The sequence below is a fragment of the Puma concolor genome, chromosome B1, assembly GCF_028749965.1.
Source record: "Puma concolor isolate L17-30 chromosome B1, mPumCon1.1.hap2, whole genome shotgun sequence".
Taxonomy (NCBI): Eukaryota; Metazoa; Chordata; class Mammalia; order Carnivora; family Felidae; genus Puma; species Puma concolor.
Window position 1 is genome coordinate 37,185,809 of NC_141670.1, and position 19,753 is coordinate 37,205,561.

Consider the following 19,753-nt stretch of genomic DNA (forward strand, 5'->3'; position numbering starts at 1 on the left):
GTTATGCACAATGGTGATTTGTAGAGATGCGGGCTTTAAATATCAAACTCAGTATAAAAGTTTTTAAAAAGCAGCTCCTAGTCTGGTTAATAAGAATGGGGTAAGATGCATGGGAACAATTCTAGCTGAACCTTTGCACACAAGGTCACACCTTGCTCCTCTGAATTTACAGGGTGCTAAACCTCCTGTATTTCCTGTCCTGACAACTGATTCATTTTTGCACTTTCATAAATGTTTTTATTTGTTTATTCATTAGTTCACTTGTTCATTCATTCATTCATTCATTCTACAACCTTCTATTTACAGGAAGCCTGGTATTAGAGACTTTAATCCCTCCTGCAGCTGGCCGCTTTGTTAACCACAATGTAATTTAGAGCTCTAGCAATGAGATGACTATGGCTCTGGGCCATATTGACTTTCACGGGCCCTAGGCATTTGGTGTTCATGGACTTCCCATAAAAGATCCTTCCTCCATTAAAAAATAATTTTACATGTTTATATATGAAATTATATTTTATAACTGTGTTAATTTATAAACAAATATAATCCAGGCTGGAGGAATGTCTATCTTAGGAAAATCACAATGAGAGCAAGAAGCCCTGTAAAATATTCATGAAATGAATGAATGAATGAATGAGTAACTACTTTAAATAGGAGGGTGTGTCATCTGTGTGTCAAGAGGAGATAATCTAGAAATTATAAAGGCTGTATTTACTTGAAAAATGCCAATAACCTGCTTAATCAAACAAGTGCAGAAAATACCAGAACATTTGCATCCAAAGAATGGTGGGTGAGCACCTAAGGCCGAATGATATTTTTCTAGATACACATGGTTATTTTGTTAGGTTAAAAAAATAATGAGCTATTGCCACCATTCAATGGATCACCTACAAAATTTAAGACTCTTTAAATACATTATCTCCTACTATCACCAAGGTAGGCATTTTACTCCATTTGAGAGTTGAGGAAATGGAAGGAGAAGGATTAAGTGATCCTCTGAATACTTTGGCCTCTGTGATCTTGGCCTCTAAGTAAGGCACTGGACAGATGAAAGGGGTATTAACATTATTTTAAATTGTATTTTAGGAAGAAAGTTACAAGAATAATTCTCTTTTTTTAATGTTTATTTTTGAGAGACAGAGAGAGAGAACAGAGGAGAGGCAAAGAGAGAGGGAGACACAGAATCCAAAGCAGGCTCCAAGCTCTGACCTGTCAGTACCTCACCTGCTTGCCAGTGAAGTGCTGTAAAGAGACACACCTAGGGTGACCAACTTCTTCCAGTTTGCCCAGGACTTCCCAAGATTTAAGTTCTGAGTCCCTGGAAACCCCTCAGTCTCTGGTCAAACCAGGGCAGTTGGTCACCCTAGACATACCTTCCTAAACAAGCCCTGGTTCCCATTGAAAACAGAGTGGGACTCTTTAGGAGTCAGGTGCTTAATCCTCACAACATCCTGCAAGGTGCATGTAATTGTCCCCTTATTACAGGTGAGGAAAGTGAGAATCAGAGAAGCCAGGACAACTGCCACATCTTTGAAATAAGAATCTCAAGCCATATATCAGCCTTAGGTGTACTATCTTCCCTTTACATTATGCTTTGAGAAACACCTCCTGGCACTAAAGTGGCATCTGTCATGCTAGATCCTGGATTGGCCCCAGGTAGTGAATTGTTCCTTTAACAAGGCCTTGGCTGAAAACTATGGTACAGGATAAGGTTAATTTGGTGCAGACAGGACATGGTTAATGTGGCAAAGGGTTTCCAGCTGCCTGGATGAGACCATCATGGTCTTTTATCTTGGAAGAGGAGGGTGGGAATCTTGCCTGGAAGTGGGTGGGAGAAGTCTTCAGGAGCCTGCCTGCCCTGCTTTATTATTAGGTTAATTGAAACCATAAAAGCAAACTTGGATTCACATTAAAGCTCTGCATAGCAGATGGTGACAAGTTCCAAGCATCATAAAAAGAGGATTGGAAGTTGTAAATGTCTTGGGCTCATCTGTACCAGAGTGCTGAGAGAGAGGCATTGTGGGAGATGGTGGCCCACACCACCCTCTGCCCCTCTGCAAGTTACCTTCTGGGATGGCATAACCCTTGTTCTGCACTCCTACATCCCCCACCCCCCTAGCACCATACAACTTCCCCAACTGGGATGGGTTGTTGTCACTAGGAGTCAGAAACCCAACAATGGTCATAGCATCTTTCCCTTTGTTCTCTCTCTTAAAGCAAATTTTCACATCAAATTTATTTGGGGGAAAATAAAGTTTGCTTGTAGCCCTTCTTCATTTTAATTCATGCCACCTTTCTTCTTTCAACCTGGTGCTACCCTTGCGCCCACCACAGTGTGCTCACCTTGCCACTCTCTTCTAGCTACTTTTCCTTGGGAGGCCTCAGGATCCAAACATACCTCTTCCTTCTTCCCCAACCATTGAATCTTCCATTTCTCATTCCTGCTCACGACTAGTTGAACAGAGGAAGGGGTGCCTAATGGATTGATTCACATTCTCTCCCCATGGTGAATACTTGTTGATACCCCTACTCATCCTCCTATCCAATGGATGACATTGCTTCCCACAGGACTGAGAAAATAGAATCCTTTAGACACCAACCTCTAAAGACATCACTATTGTCAATGATCCTTTTACCAGTCTCATAGAAAAAGACACCCTGATCTGGTACACCTTGTTCCTCATCCCAACTTGTAACATCACATTCAGGACTTTGTATCATCAATTATCTCCTTTCTTCTACATCTTGAGTTTTCCCTGTCTTCTCTGGTACTTTCTCTGTCTACACACATGGCTGAGAAATCCCCTTTTCCATCCTGCCTCCCCTCCCTTCATTCTACCCTCAGGCCTCTCCATGGAGCAGTCATTTCTTGCTGCCTCTGATTTCTCCTTATCACCACAATCTCACTGAAATGCTCTCCTTTACCCACTCTCAGATCCAAGGGGCTGTCTGGACATCAGTCTACTTGTTCCTGCACCACCTTCTCTGTAAGTCCGAATGTTGCCTTTTCCTTTATGCCATTCCATGTGCACCAACAAAAAGCATTTCTCCCTATGTTAATGGTGTAGCTCTATAGCCCAATGAGAACAGTGCTGTCATGGTTGCTGGAGTGTGAGTCTACCCTCTAAGACTATGTGTTTTTTGAAGGCAAGTGCCCATATCTTGGTTATCCAGTATTCGTTTCTGGCAGGATAATCACTCTGAAAACATGTTGGTATTACAAGAATAGAATAAGAGAATGATATTTCCATGATATTTTCCTTGATAATGCATACATAAAGAGTCTGAAAACCTTTTGTGTCAGGTCCTTTCCCTCATGTTATTGTAAGATCACCTCCCCTAATCTGTCATCTAAAATGCCTAAAATGGGTCACTCCTTTGGACTAAGTTACTGGAGACCCTTGTACAAATTCAGTTACCTAAGATGTGGAAAGAAGAAAAGGCAGGAATAGACCAATTCACTGGTTTCATACTATGTGTAAACAACCATACTAGTTAGTTTACCTGCATTAACTCACATAATTGCTGAGGGGTAAATGTTTTAAAACACATTATTTTAGAGAAGAAAGAAATTAAGGCCAAGAAAGATTAAACAGGTTGCCCATTGCAGATAGAGATAAAACAAATTGGCTGTGTGTGAATAATTATTGAAACGGAGTGACAGGTGCATGGGGGCTTTATTATGATATTCCCTATTTTTAAATCTATTTTCAGTTTTTCTACAATAAAATAAGAAAACAAAAACATTGTACAATATCACCCAGCTAGTATATTAGTTATCTATTGCTGCATAGCAAATTACTCCCAAATCTCAGCAGCTTAAGACAACACACATTTATTATCTCTCAGTTCCTTTGGGTAGAGATCTGGGCACAGCTTGTCTGGAAGTTTCTAGTTCAGGGTCTCCAACAAAGCTTCAGTGTGCTGCTCAGGGTGGCGGTCATCTCAGGGCTCAGCAGGAGGGAAGGGGATCCATTGGAAACTCTAGGGCCTCTGACTTTTGATGGAAATATCAGCTCTCTGCCACAGGGGCTTCTCCATAATGCTGCTCACAGCAGGGAAGCTTGCTTCTCTCTGAGGGAATCTTGGAAGTGGTATCCCGTTACTTCTAACGTATTCTATTCATTAAACTGAGTCAGTAAATCCAGCCCACACTCCAAGGCAGAGATTACACAAGGACGTGAATACCAGGAAGCAGGGATTAATAAGGGTCCTCTTAGGGGCTGTGCACTACTGTTAATATGTAGCCCTGCTAGGCTCTGATTCTTTCTCTTTGACACCAAATTCTGTGTGTGTGTGTGTGTGTGTGTGTGTGTGTGTGTGTGTGTGTGTGTGTTTTCCACTGCTCCCAGCAACCTCATGGATTTACTATTGGCAAGTAACACTTTAGCTTCAATTAGCTTACCAGATAGACCCAGCAGAAGGAAGGTCTATAAGGTAAATGTGACTCAGAATTATTAACATTTGGTTTCTGGTTGGGAACAGGGCCCTAAAATTGCATGGTTCCAGAGGGTTGCCATTGCCATTAGGAAAATGGAAAGCATCAGATGAGATGCATGAAGACCTCCACTGAGAAGTGGTCCCATGGGAGCCCTGAGAGATAGCCATGGGAAGAGAATCAGCATGAGACCAATTGGAGCTTTCAGCAGGAGTATTGATTGAGAGCATGGAACTCTGTTATCTTTTTACCGTTTGCTCCTAGCAGTGTCTAGTATATGGCAGATGGTCCTTGAATGTTTGTGGGGGGAATGCATAAAATGGGAACGGGCAGGGGAGGTAGATGAGGCACTAAAAGGAGGTAGAGTCCATTAAGAACATGTCAGAGTAGGGGAGCCTGGGTGACTCAGTCGGTTAAGCATCCAACTTTGGCTCAGGTCATGATCTCACAGCTTGTGGGTTCAAGCCCCGTGTCGGGCTCTGTGCTGACAGCTTGGAGCTTGGAGCCCACTTCGGATTCTGTGTCTCCCTCTCTCTCTGCCCCTCCCCTGCTCATGCTCTCTGTCTCTGTCTCTCTCTCTCTCAAAAATAAATAAACATTAAAAAAATTCTTTAAAAAAAAGAGCATGCCAGAGTCAGATCCATTACTGAGGATATGGCCTGTGAAGTATGGGGGACAGATATATAGGAGGAGGTAGGTGACACTCTCAGGGAAGGTCTCTATGAGTGCTAGTCCAGGCTAGGTACTCTTCTCAGGATCCCTGACCACTCACTCACTCATGGTTTCTGGTGGCAAGTAGACCTCCCACATATCTCTTTCACCTAGCTCTTAGCAGAAGAGTGACTGACCTTGGGACACAGCATTAGGCACTGGCAATAGGACTCTGGCAGAGGGCTTTCTACAGATGCTTGCAAAGTGTGCTTTTCAGAGTCTTAGTATTTGTAGAGGTGACTCAGAAGCTGAGAAGGTGAGAGAGAGTTGAAAGACAGGTCTCTGGGCCCCCTATTTCTCCTTCCACAGCACACAGTGCATTGATTGAGAGCATGAGTGCCTGGGTTCAAATTTTAGGTCCATCACTTGCCAGGTGTGTGACTTTGGTTCAGTGATTTAACCCCTCTGTGCCTCAGTTCCTGGTCTATAAAGGAGGAGTGATGATGGTGTATATCACTTAAGATTTTGTGCATGTGAAATAATTAATAATTAATAAATAATTTGGAATTATGCCTGGCACATAGTAAGCCCTCAACAAATATTAGCCAGAACAATAATGACACCATCTAGGTGATTCACTGTCTCAGGGTGCATCTTACCTGTGAGCTGGCATGACAGTATCCCACAATTTTTCAGAGCCACTTCAAGAAACCCTCCCCATCAAGAGTGGCCCCAGGGAAGTGGGGCCTTCTGCTTTCATCTCAGAGATGAGAGGCAGGCACAATTCCAGTCCCAGGAGGCTCTGTGCAGGAGAGGATGGATTTCTTCTTGTTTTTGTTGTTTTAATTTCAGAAAGCATTTCTCCAAGGGCTGGGGGAGGATGCAGAATGCAGGGACGCTGTGCACCCAGGAGCCTGTGTGGCTGTGATTAGATGGCATGCACCCAACGGCGGCAGCTGCTAATCCTGACTATTAATTAGAAGATGTGGGAGAGAGTGCCAGCCCGCCAGCGCAGTTGAGCCTAGCAGCAGCCCTCTGTCTTCTTCTGCAGCCTAATCCCCTTCAAGACTTGGTAGTGCTGGGCCCTGGGAGAAGCACCAGGAGGGTGACACCTGCCATCAAGGCCCAGGGGTCTTTGCACCCTGCAACAGCCATCCCATCCCATCCACAGGGACAGCACTTTACAGTTTCCCAAGCCTGCTCAAATACACTATGGAGGCCTGAGGGATTTGCAACAGGGGCGTATTGGCCAGGGCTTCTCCCAGGCCTTGATGTCCAGTGCAGGCCTCTGCCTTGTGTGCTATAACTGCAAAGCTTGTAGGACCTACCCATGACCTGGAGGGCCACCATGTTTGGCCGGATACTGTGGTCCCTGCAGGCAGGAACTCAGCTGGCTACTCCTTGGGGAACCTTTCATTTTCCAGTTCCTAGAAGTTCCTGTCCAGCCAGACTCCATAGCCTGGTTATCAAGATTCCCAATCTTATCTCCTGCAGGTTCCAACTGCTGATGTCAATGCCTTATTGGACCCTTGGCTTCACAGTTTATAAAAAGGATCAAGTTCCTGTCTCAATTTCTCTTCATCATAAGCCTGAGAGCAACTCAGGCTTGGGTGTTAGGCTCTCATTCTGAAAGTGGACATGTTTACAGAGGTGATCTACTCAAGTCATGGATCAGAATGACAGGGAGGGAACAGACTCTAGGGCCATGTCTGCTGATTTTTCATCTTCACTTCCATTTTCTTCAAGTTGCCCTTTCACCTGTATGGTCTTCCCTACTTGGCTTCACCTACAGAGCATCTCTGTTCATTCAGGACCTAACTCAAGTCTTTCCCCATGTCGTTCCAGACTATAGTTGTGTCCACTAATCTCCTTCTTCCCTCTTGGATACCAGAAGATGTATTCTGCACCAAGAGAGGGCACCAAGAGGCCAGCTCCTGGTAGAGGAAGGGGACAGAGAAGAACAAGAAAGTCTGGGGCTCTAGGCAGCTCTAGTCTTGTTTCTAGCCAGCTGTGTTATTTGACCAGGCCCCTCCTCTTCACTGGTCCTCTGTTTAGTTTTCTCATCTATGAAATAAGAGTACACATCTGTGATGGGGATGAGGGCCAGAGATGTTGGGGAGGAAGGTATGGGAAAAGCCATGTAGAGTTGCTGATTTCTAGGATCTCACCACTTGTATGGTGGGTTGGAACAACTGATGACAGCTGAGACACATGGAGTTGGGCCTCTTTTATTCCCTCTCACTTTCCATCTTATCAGGAAAGGCTTCCTGGCATTGCTGGGGGAGAATTCAGCTGTTAGGAATGAAGATCCAGAATGTAAACATGAGAATTAGAGTGTCCTAAGGCTGGAACTCTGGCTCAGTTAGTTTACATGATGATGATGATGATGATGATGATGATGATGATGGTGATGATCTTGATACATTTGAATGCTGATTATATATTAGATTCAATGTGAAGGCTTTACACACAATCTCAATGAAACTGTATAGGAAAATAGCAACTGTCTTAATCTCTGTTTTACAAATAAGGAAACAGAGGCTTAAAAAATTAGGTAACTTACTATTCCCACCAACTGCACAAGTGTTGCAATTTCCCCATATGTTGATCTTCAATGCCTGTTTTTATGTATTATGTATATATGTATATATGTATGCAGGCATGTATGTATGTATAGTAGTCATCCTAATAGGTGACTACATCCTAATGGTTTTGATTTGCATTTCCTTAATGATTAGTAATGTCAAACACCTTTTCTTGTGCTTATTGACCATTTGTACATGTGTTTTGGAGAAGTGCCAATTCAAGCTCTTTGCCCATGTTTGATTTGTTGTTGTTGTTGTTGTTGTTGTTGTTGTTGTTGAGTTTTAAGAGTTCTCTCTATCTTCCAGGGGCACCTGGGTGGCTCAGTCAGTTAAGCATCCAACTCTTGATTTTGGCTCAGGTCATGATCTCTCAATTCATGAGTTTGAGCCCCACGTTGGGCTCTGCACTGATAGTGAGAAGCCTGCTTGGGATTCTCTCTCTCTCTCTCTCTCTCTCTCTCTCTCTCTTTCTCTCTCTCTCTCAAAATAAATAAACTTAAAAAAGTTCCCTCCATCTTCTGGATATTAATTAATCCCTTAAAAGATACATTATTTGCAAGTATCTTCTCCCATTGTGTCAGTTACATTTTTTTACCCTATTGATAGTGTCTTTTGATGCACAAAATTTTTAAATTTTCATGAAGCACAATTTGTCTCTTTTTTCTTTTGTTGTCTGTGCCTTTTGGTGTCATATCCAAGAAATTATTAACAAGACCAGTATTGTAAAGTTTTGCCCTGTGTTTTCTTCCAAGAGTTTTAGAGTTTTAAGTTTTATAGTTAGGTCCAGATTTATTCTGAATTAATTTTTGTATGGTGTTAGGTAAGGGTTGAGCTACTTTCTTTTGCATGTGCATTCCAATTTTCCCCATTTGTTAAAGACTCTCTTTTCCCCACTGAGTGGTCTTAGTGCCCTTATTGAAAAATCATTTGAGCATATATGCAATGGTTTATTTCTGGATTACTCTATTCCATTAGTCTATATGTCTGTTTTTATGCCCATACCACACTGTTTTGATTACCTTAGCCTTGCAGTAAGTTTTGAAATCAGGAAGTGTGAGTCCTCCAGCTTTGTTCTGCTTTTTCAGGATTGTTTTGATTATTCAGGGTCCCTTGAGATACCATATAAATTTTAGAATAGGTTTTTTGTTTATAGAGACAGAGGGAGAGAGAGAGAGAGAGAGAGATCATTGTGGTTTTAATAGGCATTGCATTAAATCTGGATAATTTTGGATACTATTGACATATTTGACATAACTTACCTTTTAATTCTCTTAACAGCGTCTGCACAGCAAAAGTTTTTAATTTGAAGAGGTCAAGTTTATTATTTTTTCCTTGTATGAATTGTGCATTTGGCGTCAAAGCCAAAAACTTTCACCTCTCAAATATTTTTTAACTTATATTTCTAAAAGTTTTATAGTTTTGGTTCCATTTTTTAATCTATGATCAATTTTAGTTAATTTTGTATAAGTTATAAACTTTCATTAAAGTGTTTTTTTGTTGTTGTTGGTTTTGTTTTGTTTTGTTTTGTTTTGCCTGTGGAAGTCCTCCAGCACCAATGGATCATTGTTTCATTGAATTTCTTTTGTACCTTTGTTAAAGTTCAGTTGGCTGTATTTATGTAAGTCTATTTATGCATTCTCTATTCTGTTTCATTTATGTATGTGTCTATCCCACCACACACTCTTCATTATTCTAGCTATATAATTAAGTCTTCAAATTGAGTAGATTGATTCTTCTCAATGTATTCTTTTTCAAATGATATTAGCTATTATAGTTCTTTTGCCTTCCTATATAAATTTTAGAATACCTTACCTATAACTATAAAAAATATTGGTAGAATTTTCATAGGAATTACTTTAAACCTTATGCTACTTTGGGGGAAAATTGACATCTTTTCTATATGGAGTTTTTTAATCCATGAACATTATATGTCTCTCCATTTATTTCAGACTTTAAAAAAAAGTATTTCATTAGCATTTTGTAGTTTTCAGCATGTAAGTCCAATACATAATTTTCTAGATTGACATCTATGTGTTTCATATTTTTTGACCAATTGTTAATGATATTATATTTTAAATTTTGGTGTCCATGTGCTTATTGATAGTATATAGAAATAAAATTAATTTTTTATGTTTACTTTGCATCCTGAAAGCGTCCTGAACTCACTTATTAGTTCTGTGACTTATACATTAATTTTTGAATGTTGGACCAGTCTTGCATTCCTGGAATGAACTCTATTTGCCATGGTGTAGAGCCTTTTTTTAACATTTTTGCTGAATTCCATATGCTAATATTTTGTGAGAGATTTTTGCATCTATATATTAAAGATATCGATCTGTAGTTCATCTTTTCTTTCTTTCTTTCTTTCTTTCTTTCTTTCTTTCTTTCTTTCTTTCTTTCTTTCTTTCTTTTCTTCCCTCTCGCCTCTCCTTTCTCTATCATTTTTTTTTTTCTTTTCTTCCTACTGCCTTTGTCTAGGTTTGATATCCAGGTAATACTGGCCTAATAAAAACAAGTTAGAAAGTCTTCCCTTTTCTTCTTTTTTTCTGGAAGAGACTGTATAGAATTGATGTTAATTCTTCCTTAAACATTTGGTAAATTATTCTAGTAAAATTATCTAGACATCGCTTTTCTATAAGTTTTTAAACTATGAATTTGATTTCCTCAATAGTTGTAGGCTATTTGGATTTCCTATTTCATATTGGGTGCATAGTGCTTGTCCATGTTTTTTGAGGTATCACTCAATTTCATTTAAATTATCATACTGATATGTGCAGAGGTTTTTTTTTTTTATGGCATTCCCTTATTATTGTGTGTATGTGTGTATACAGGGTCTATAGTGATATCCCATATTTAATTCCTGGTATTATTACTTCAAGTCTTCTCTCTTTTTTTCTTGGTCAGTTTTGCTAGACATTTGTCAGTTTTACTCATTTCAAAGAATCAGCTCTTCATTTCACTGATTTTCTTTATTTTCTTTCTGTTTTTAATTTAGTTGATTTATACTGTTATTTTCTTCTTTCTGCTTGTTTTAGATTTATTTTATGCTTCTTTTTTACTAAGTTATCATGATGAAAACTTAGATTATTGACTTAAGACTTTTCTTTTTTTTCTTATGTATGTATTTAGTGCCATGAATTTCCCTCTCAGTACTCCTTTATCTATGTTGCACAAATTTTGATATGTTGTATTTCAATTTTTATTTAGTTCAGTGTACTTTTTAAAATTTCTTTTGAGTTCCTCTTTGGCCCATGGGTTATATATAAAAGTGTATTGTTTAGTTTTCAAGTGTTTGGAGATTTTTTGATTATCTTTTTGTTAATGTTTTCTAGTTTAATTACATCACAGTAGGAGAACATGTTCTCTATTATTTCAATTCTTTTAAATTTGTTGACAATTGTTTTATGCCTCAAAATATGATCTATACCATACCAATATATATGTATCATGGGAACTTGTAAAGAATGTCTATTCTAATTTTGTTGGTGCAGTGTTTCATATAAATATCAGTTAGATCTTATTGGTTGATGGTATTGTTGAGTTCTTTTTATCCTCGCTGATTTTCGATCTGGGTTTTCTATCAGTTGTTGAGAGAATTATGTTGAAATCTCAAACTATAATTGTGGATTTGCCTACTTCTTTCAATTTTATCAGTTTTGCCTTAAATATTTTGCAGCTCTATTCTTAATGCATACATATGTAGAATTGGTATATGTCTTTGTTATGGTATAAATGCTTCCCCCCACCCCCCCCCCAAAAAAAAGTTCACATGTTAGAATCTTAATGCCCAATGTGATGGTGTTAGAGGGTGAGGTCATTATCAGGTGATTAGCTCATGAGGGTGGAGCCCTATGTATGGGATTTGTGATCTTACAAAAAAGATTCCACAGAGCTGCTTAACCCCTCTTACCTGTAGGATACAATGGAAGTCTACAACCTTCTGGCACCCTAATCTCACACTTCTAGTCTTCATACTATGAGAAGTAGATTTCTGTTATGTATAAGATACTCAATGCATGGTATTTTGTTACAGTAGCCTGAATGGACTAAAACAGTCTTTTGGGGAGATAAATCATTTTATCATCATATAATGCCCTCTCTGTCTCTGTTAATTGTCTTTTCTCTGAATTCTTCTTTATTGGATGTGTATGTGTGTGTATGTGTGTGTATAATCCCCCCTGGCCTCTTTTGATTAATTCTTGCATTATATAATTTTTCTCATCCTTCTGTATTCTATTGACCTATGTAGTTATATTTGAGGTGAGTTTTTATAGATAATATACAGTTGAGTAATATTTTAATACATTTTGCCAATCTCTGTCCTTTAATTGGTATATTCAGATCATTTATGTTTAATGTAATTATTGATATTCTAGAGCTCAAACCTGCAATTTTATTATTTGTTTTCTGTTTGTTTTCTCTGTTTGAATTTCTCTGTTTTATTCTTCCTGACTTCTTGTAGGTTAATTAAATATTTTTTTTTAGAATTCCACTTTGGTTTATATATAGTGTTTTGAACATATCTCTTAGTGTAGATATTTTAGTGGCTGTCCTAGGTATTATGCTATGTAGACATAACATCACAATCTACTGGTATAAACATTTTAGCAGTTCAAATGAAGAAAACTTGCCTCTCTTTCTACATCCTTGCACCTCCTTTTTAAACAAAATATAATTGTTTTAAATATTTTACCTACGTACATTTAAAGTGACACTAGACAGTGCTGTTTTTTAGTCAGCCATCAAACATAATTTAAATAACTCAAGAGGAGAAAGAAAGTATATTGAATTTCCTCATATTTTTTCTCATTATATTCTTTCTTTCTGATGTTCCAAGTTTTTTTATTTCATTGTTTATGCTTAGAAAATTTTTCAGTACTCATTTTTTTACAATAAACTGCTGGCATCAAATTATCTTTGACTGAGACTGTCTTGATTTGCTTTAATTCCTGAAGTGTATTTTTTTTGGATACAGAATTCTAGGTTTATAGTTCTGTTTTTTCCCCCAGCACTTAATAATGTGATGCATTCTTTTGGCTTCTTCCTTATGAGAAATCTGATGTAATTTACATAGTTTTTCTTCTTTTTATAGGGTATTATTCTTCTCTCATTGCTTTCAATATTTGTCTTTAGTTTTCGGAAGTTTGACTATGATGTAGCATGGATTTATAGAAGGTTTTTTTCTCTTTAGGTCAGTTGGATCCTTGAATTTGTAGATTTGTTCTTATGCTAAATATGGGACAATATTGTCAACTATTTTTTAAGCAGTTTTTTAACCCTGGATTCTTTCTCCTCTCCTTCCAGCATTCAAGTAACATGAATTTTAGGCCATTCCTACAGTCCTACAAGTCCTATAGTTTCTGTTCTTTTTTTCCTGTATATTTTTTCTCTCTGTTATTCAGATTGGGCATTTTCTATGGTTCTATGCTCCAATTCATGGATTCTTTCTTCTTTATAGAGCATTCATTGAGTTTATTCCAATTATTATACATTTTAGTTATAAAATTTAGCTTTACTTTTTATATCTCTTTGCTGAGACTTTCTATTTTTCATTTGTTTCAAGTCTTCTCATAGTTGCTCATCGAAGAATTTTTATGATGATAGACTTAACATTTTTGTCAGGTATTTCTAACATCTCTGTTATATTGGCGCTAGCCTTTATTGATTGTCTTTTTTTATTCAGTTTGAGATCTACCTAGTTCTTGATATGACAAGTTATTTCCTATAGAAACCAGGATATTTGGGGTATGATGTTATAAGACAATGATTTTAATTTAAACCTCTACTTTAGTTAGTTTCCTGTAATACCACCGAGGCATAGGAAGAGGGGTATGCCACCTTATTACTGCCAGATGGAAGTATAAGTCCAGGTTCCCCACTTGGCCAATATTGACACTCAAAGAAATGCCCTTGTTAGTTGAGTGGAGGTGGAAACTCCTCTTCCTGTTACACCCCTACTCCTCAGTTGGGCAGTGTTGGTGTGTCTCATTAGTGTTTCAATCATGGTCTACACTAACACTAAACATGTTATGGAGTAGGAGGAGTGAGCTTATTACTTCTTGACAGATAATGCTGAGATGAACTCTAAGCTCCCTCTTGACCTTTTCTAACATAACCCTAGCAGAGGAATTAGGGCACTTCAATATACCGTAGCTAAGTAAGAAGTCTAACTCCCCACTTTGCTGGCATGGGTAGGGGTGGGCCACAGTTTTTTTCTTTAGTTTTGGCTGAAGTAGAGTGGTTATTGTCTACATTGTTCTTTTTTTTTTTTTTTTTTTTTTGGTTGTTTGGCTAAAGAGAACAGGGTTTTGCTTGAGATGTTTTGTTTCTTTGTTTGTTTATGTATTCATTGGTGTTTCCAGGTTTCTGATGTCTTCAGCACCAAGTCAGAAATGTATGACACAAAAAGGAAACCAACAGAAGTCACCAACATATCCTTCCTTGGGTCCTGAGATTCCTAGCCAATTCACTTTTGTTGCCAACTTTTTAGCATTTTCTCATGTTTGTTCTATGTATGATGCCCCAAGTTTTTAGTGTTATTAGAGGGAGAAATGGGGGGAAATGTGTCTAGTCCATGGAAACCCCAGACATATTTTCTTTTCCAGGGGGCAATTTAGTTTAGTCAAACTCCCAAAAGAAGACTGTGTGAAGAGTATATGAAATAGTGTCAGGAAATATGGGACCAAGTTTTTCAATCCAGCAACATTTTAGATGGTCTTCATGGCATGGTTTTTCCAGCAAGAGGAAAAAGGAGTCCTAATTTTTCAGTATCCCTTAACTCATGGTCCATGGAAAATCTATTAGAATGTGAGCTTAAGTAGCCTTCTTCTGAAATTACATATAAAGTTTTTTAGTTAAGGTCTGTATGAATTTATACAGGGGACAAAATTTCAACCTATTCTCAAAGGGTGCATGGCCCCTCAAATTTAAAACTCTGTCATAGGAGTTATCTTATGTTAGTTATCTTATGTTATCTTATGCTCAGAACACCATAAAAATTCTTCATATACAGATTATTTTGTCTTTGTTCTGCTGTGTTTTGGCATTATGCCATTAAGACGTTCAGATTATTAGTCTAAAAAATGTCATTATGAGGATATTGCTGAGAATATTTCTCTCTATAGCATGATATCTTCTTCATGAAGACCCAGTGGGAGAAACTTCTCTTGGGCCTTAACATCAGGAAAAACTGTTCTGCTTTTAGGCTTACAATTGGCATTCTTTAATTTTTTTTTTTTTTTTTTACCATAATGGACAGTTTACTTCTTGTAACTATGTTTTAGCCTGTCTTTGTTTTGGCAGTTGGGAAGCCCAGAGTCACACTGTGTGGAGTGGTCTATTGCAACAATACCAGGTCTTCTGATCTGCTTCTGATGGCATATAACTTTCTTTTCACTTTCTTCCCATATTTTCCTTTCATTGTATTTTCAACCCAAAAACTACCTTGACTATCTTATTGTTTTATATTGTGAACATTTTATAAACAGCCTCAAATACTTATGGTAATAAGCAAGGATAGATATATAGATGGATAGACAGATAGAAAGACAGATAAATTTATCTCTCCAGCAGTGCTGGGGTCCATCCCATCTAGATGCCATGGCTTCAGCATGGCAATTAGACTGCTCATGCCCAGCCATCACTCCCCAGTTGCCTTTTTACTGCTGTATATATATGCAAAGGAGGAAGGCTTGTCTCCAGGCTGAAGTGCTGCCATAACTAACAAATTCCAAGTGGGCTTGTGTTGAGGTTGATGGGAGAAGAGAGCCCCTCCATAAGGGGATAGAATGAGTGATAAGTCTTAGAGTCACCTTCCCATCTCTTCCCATAAGTACTACCTGCTTGCTGGTCTCCTCTTCAGCATAACAGCCAGAGACGTTCCTTTGAAAGTAGGTCTTAATTTTGCAAATGGAAGGGAGAAATCCTCCTCCTTCCTATATTCCCTCTAGTATAGAACTCTCTCAAGGAATCATTTTCTATGACTCCTTCACTCTTCTCCCTGCTCCTACCCCCGTCAGCTGATAGACGATGCAGGCAGAGAGCTATGGTTCTCTAGGGTGACACAGCTTCTTGTGCTGTGCATGAAGTGAGGTGGTACTTATGTCTGAGCTTCTTAGTTGCCCAGGAAAACCATGGAGATGTTGACAACTTGCTCATGCTCTTTATAGTATCTAGATTTCTTGCCTTCCCCTGTGGAATGGAGGTAATAAAATATAAACTTTCCCACAGGATTATAGGTAACAGATAACCTCAGCTGTAATCCTCACAGATGATGATTAAATTGAATAATGAAAGTCCAATTGCTGTGTAAACTACTAAGTGTTATACAGATACTAGTTAAGGTGATGATGATGATGATGATGATTATCATAACCCCCAAACACACCTATTCCTTTTCCACCATGGATCTTAGTTCAGTCTTCCTTTGCAGTGCCTCCTGCTCCTGGTCTCATCTCAGACCCTACCCTACCCTACCCCAGATACTGTCTCTCCCCAACCTGTCAATGGAGAGTTTACCTCTCTTCTATTTCATTTTTGTTTGGTAAGAACTTAAAAAACTTAATTGGTGGTTCTCAAAACATGGCACATGTAAGAATCACCAGAGAAGCTTATAAAACTACAGATCCCTAAATATCACCCCATTTTTAGCAGGTGTCTTTGATGATTCAGATTCAAGTGGTTGAACCACTAAGCCCTTTACTGAGAGAGGGCAAGATGCCATGGGAAAGAAGTTCAGATTTGTGCAATGGCTTGCTATGGCTGCCATACCAAAGTATCACAGAGAGGGTGATTTCAACAATACAAACTCATTTTCTCACAGTTCTAGAGGCTGGAAGTTCAAGATATAAGTGTCATCAGATTTGGTTTCTTCTAAGGTCCAGGGGATGATAATGTTTCAGGCCTCTTTCCTTGGCTTGTAGATGGTCATCTTCTCCCTGCGTCTTCATATTATCTTCCCTCTGTGCATATGTCTGTGTCCAAATTTCCCCATTTATTTATTTATTTATTTATTTATTTATTAAAAAATTTTTTTTTAAAATGTTTATTTATTTTTGAGAAAGAGAGAGACAGAGTGCAAGTGGGGGAGGGGCAGAGAGAGAGGGAGACACAGAATCTGAAACAGGCTCCAGGCTCTGAGCGGTCAGCACAGAGCCCGACGCGGGGCTCCAACCCACAGACTATGAGATCATGACCTGAGCCGAAGTCGGACGCTCAACCGACTGAGCCACCCAGGCGCCCCAAATTTCCCCCTTTTTTAAAATAAGAACATCAATTATACTGCATTAGGACTCACACCAATTACTTCATTTTAACCTAACTACCTCTGTAAAGACTCTGTCTCCAAATGTGGTCATATTCTGAGGTATTCAGGATTAAGTCTTCAACATATGAATTTTAGGAGGGAACACAATTCAGTACATAGTAGTTAGACACCTGAGGCAAGGCTTCTGACAAACTTGGGAACAAAAGGAAAGGACTTTTGTATCCATTAGGATTGAGTTCAGCTGAAAGAAACCAATAGCAGTAGCTTAACAAAATAGACACTGTTTTTTTCACCTGACAAGAAATCTAGGATGGCAGTATAGGTCTGGTTCATTAGCTTCACAATCCCATGTAGAAGCCTGGCTCCTTCTATCATTCTGCCCTGCCATCCTCCTCATGTTGTTTCACTCAAATACTATGACATGAATCATAAATCTCTAGTCATTTCTTGTCCATTTGCACCAGGAAGAAGGGGTTCTTTGTGAGGGCAAAGTATGTGTCAGCTGAGCCAGCTATTGTATGTATGTGTGTGTATATATACGCACACATACATAAATAATACAATAACCTTACTGGACTTATTGACTTTCATCTCATTGGTTGTAGGTAAGAGGAAATATGCCACAGGAATCAACAAAGGAGAGAAATACAAAAGATAACATGGACAAGGTAAAATGTTAGAAATCAGGAAAAGTAAGCAAGCAAACAAACAAGGAAATAAAAGAAAACTAGGAGATGAAAGAAAGAGGATGGAGCCCCAAACAAGAGGTGCAAGCAGTCAGTGGGCTTTATAAAAGACCCAGGAACAAGAATGGAGTTTGGCATTGTGAGATGACCATTCTAGCCCAGGACCAAGACTTGCTTTAGTATGGGTCTGGATTTGTGTTACCAGGTAGAAGCAATTAGCCACTCTTGGCCAGGATGTAGTTGCCAGTACCAACTCCCTTTACTTCATGAATTGTCCTATATCTTAACTTGCACCACTGAGATCTCCTCTGGGTTAATCTCTAGAATTGCTGGTCTTGATTACATGGTGCCAGTCAGGAAGAGGCAGGGATGCCTTCTCACAGCACAGATTCTTTCCCACAATGCTCCATGCCGAGACAAGTTAAGAAATTATGCCTTGACAAGTTTCTTCCTCAAAACATCCTATGATGACTCTATGTGGTGCAGTCTCTTCTTCAGGAATCATGGTGACTGTCTCTAGTATCTGCCATAATGCTCGGTTGGGAAAAGAATGAGAGCATAACAAGACGGTGACTCGGGAGCGGCTCATTTCTGATGCAGCACTAGGAGCCGGGACTACCTCTGCTTCCAGGAGATCTCTTCTCTTTGGGCTGTAAGCCCAGGATCTCAACCTCCCAGAGGAAAGCTGTCATCTCAAGTCAAAACTTGTACCCTTCAGTTCATCTACCAACTCATTGAGAGATGTAAAGAAAGGTGGGACAATGAGCATCAGCATGCCAGTCCCTCAACAGAGCTCTGAGTCTAGGGAACTGTGGACCTTCCCTGGAAATTATCCTTGGTAGCATAAGAGCTTTCTCTACCTGGTGAGCCCTGTGATATGAGGTTCAAGGGTAGTATATTGTCTTGTTGGGAGGCTTATTGCACAAATATTGCTTCTATGAACAAAAAGGGATGTCAGATAGCAGAGAGTACCAGGGAATCTGAGCTCTTCAGCCTACTTGTTAGAGGCCCCATGAAGGCTATTTCCCCTCTTTGGCTTGATCTTAATGCTTCCTTCAAGCTCCAGGACACTGTTCTTTTACTCACTAGATTTCATCCCCATATACTTTTTGTCTTGGCAATGTGAAGTAGAAGTAGAAGTAGCAGGTGGAGCATTTCATAGTGGGTCAAAACAGGCTAAGAGACTGGACATGTTCAGGAATGATTCAGTTGATAGCACATAGGAATCTCTAATAGGAGGTGATGAGTACCAATCAAAGGGTATCACCCAGACACTGGGAAGTGAGGCTGACAGTTTGTTACTCTCTGGAGGGTCCCTTTACAGTCAATGAGGCCCCAACTCTCAGGCTGATGCCCAGAATTGGAGCTTTAGGACTTTGGGAGGTAGAAGATGGCAGACCAGGATGGCAGAATCAGGGTAGGGAGAGTCCACAATCTGGGTCTGGAAGGATATCTGACACTAAGCACCACCAAATGGAGGACCCAAGTAGTGTTGAAAGGGCCTGCTTCATGTGAGCATTTTCGTAAAAATCTCAAAGGCAGATGTAAGACAGGGGTCTCAAACTCAAATGCCTCCAGGGTCAAGGCAAATAACAAAAATGAGTAAAGAAAGTCAGGTTTGAGAAAAATCTTTAAAATCACTCTTTGGAAAAGAATCAGAAACTGTTTTACTTTCTTCAAGAAAAACATTCTCTCCCCTTTATTGAAATATTAGGTCTCCAGGTCTATTTTTGTTTTTTCTATTTTAATAGATTTTGTGGCATAGAAATATATTTGTCTCCCATAAGAAAAACAAAAGCATATATGTGATTTTTAAAAAAATGGCAAATCATGTTGGCCCTCCATCCAGAAATGGTGAGGACTGTGGAAAATTACAGAGTGTGTCCTCTGACCTGTTTAAAGGGTGCTGACTGCTACTTCTCAACACTCTTAAATCACCATCATGTTGAATGTCAACTCAGTGCTGACAGACCTTCATATTTTTTGAAAGAAGTAAAAATCTGGATTTTGTATTATGAAATCTCCAAATATTTAAGTGTTGGCTTAAAAAAAAAAGAGAGAAAGAGAGAGAAAACCCAAAACAAAATGGATCAGAAAGCTGTCACTCTGTGATGTCTGTTACTGGTGG